The following is a 2,119-nucleotide window of genomic DNA, read 5'->3' on the forward strand; positions in this document are numbered from 1 at the left end:
GAGCAAAATTCTGGCTCACTGCACGTATTCGCAGTTTGAAATTATTACTTTTTATACCCAACATATGCCAAGTCCTGAAAGCGGCAGTGAGTCACATTTTGCACAAACTCCCCTGCAGTTTTCGAAAAATCCCAAATATCCCAATTTCGAGGCCTGAGCCATATTTTATAGACAATTTCTGGCTCTCTGCACGTATTCGCAGTTTGAAATATCGACTATTTTATACCCAACATATGCCAAGTACTGAAAGCGGCGTTTGGTCACATTTGTCCCAAACCCCCCTACAGTTTTCAAAACATCCCAAACATCCCAGTTTCAAGGACTGAGCCATATTTTGGAGCCAAATTTTGGCTCTCTGCACGTATTCGCAGTTTGAAATTATGACTTTTTTATACCCAACATATGCCAAGTACTGAAAACGGCGTTTGGTCACATTTGTCCCAAACCCACCCTGCAGTTTTCAAAATATCCCAAACATTCCAATTTCGAGGCCTGAGCCATATTTTGGAGCCAAATTCTGGATCTCTGCACGTATTCGCAGTTTGATATTACGACATTTTATACCCAACATATGCCAAGTACTTAAAGCGGCAGTGAGTCACATTTTGCACAAATTCCCCTGCAGTTTTCAAAATATCCCAAACATCCCAATTTCGAGGCCTGAGCCATATTTTGGAGCCAAATTCTGGCTCTCTGCACGTATTCGCAGTTTGAAATTTCGACTTTTTTATACCCAACATATGCCAAGTACTGAATGCGGCGTTTGGTCACATTTGTCCCAAACCCCCCTTCAGTTTTCGAAATATCCTAAATATCCCAATATCGAGGCCTGAGCCGTATTTTGGAGCCAAATTCTGGCTCTCTGCACATATTCGCAGTTTAAAATTGCGACTTTTTTATACCCAACATATGACAAGTCTTGAAAACGGCGTTTGGTCACATTTAGCCCAATCCCTCCTTCAGTTTTCCAAATATCCCAAACATCCCAATTTTATGGCCTGATTCACATTTTGGAGCCAAATTCTCTCTCTCTGCACGTATTCGCACTTTGAAATTACGACTTTTTATACCCAACATTTGCCAAGTTCTGAAAGCGGCGTTTGGTCATATTTGTCCCAAACCTCTCCGCAGTTTTTAAAATATACCAAACATCCCAATTTCGAGGCCTGAGCCATATTTTAGAGCCAAATTCTGGCTCTATGCATGTATTCGCAGTTTAAAATTACGACTTTTTATACCCAACATTTGCCAAGTCCTGAAAGTGGCAGTGAGTCACATTTTGCACAAACTCCCCTGCAGTTTTCGAAATATCCTAAATATCCCAATTTCGAAGCCTGAGCCATATTTTGGACCCAAATTCTGGCTCTCTGCACGTACTCGCAGTTTGAAATTACTACTTTTTATACCCAACATATGCCAAGTACTGAAAGCGGCGTTTGGTCACATTTGTCCCAAACCTCCCTGCAGTTTTCAAAATATCCCAAATATCCCAATTTTGAGGCCTGAGCTATATTTTATAGACAAATTCTGGCTCTCTGCACGTATTCGCATTTCGATATTACGACTTTTTATACCCAACATATGCCAAGTACTGAAAGCGGCAGTGAGTCACATTTTGCACGAACTCCCCTGCTGTTTTCGAAATATCCCAAATATCCCAATTTCGAGGCCTGAGCCATATTTTGGAGCCAAATTCTGGCTTTCTGCACGTATTCGCAGTTTGAAATTGCGACTTTTTTATACCCAACATATGGCAAGTACTGAAAGCGGCGTTTGGTCACATTTGTCCCAAACCCCCCCGCAGTTTTCAAAATATCCCAAACATCCCAATTTCGAGGCCTGAGCCATATTTTGGAGCAAAATTCTGGCTCTCTGCACATACTCGCAGTTTAAAATTACGACTTTTTATAACCAACATATGCCAATGCGTTTGGTCACATTTGTCCCAAACCCCCCCGCAGTTTTCGAAATATCCCAAATATCCCAATTTCGAGGCCTCAGCAATATTTTGGAGCCAAATTCTGGCTCTATGCACGTATTCGCGGTTTGAAATTACGACATTTTATACAGAACATATGCCGAGTCCTGAAAGCGGCAGTGAGTCACATTTCGAACAAAC

The sequence above is a fragment of the Procambarus clarkii genome, unplaced genomic scaffold (genome assembly GCF_040958095.1).
Source record: "Procambarus clarkii isolate CNS0578487 unplaced genomic scaffold, FALCON_Pclarkii_2.0 HiC_scaffold_208, whole genome shotgun sequence".
Lineage (NCBI taxonomy): Eukaryota > Metazoa > Arthropoda > Malacostraca > Decapoda > Cambaridae > Procambarus > Procambarus clarkii.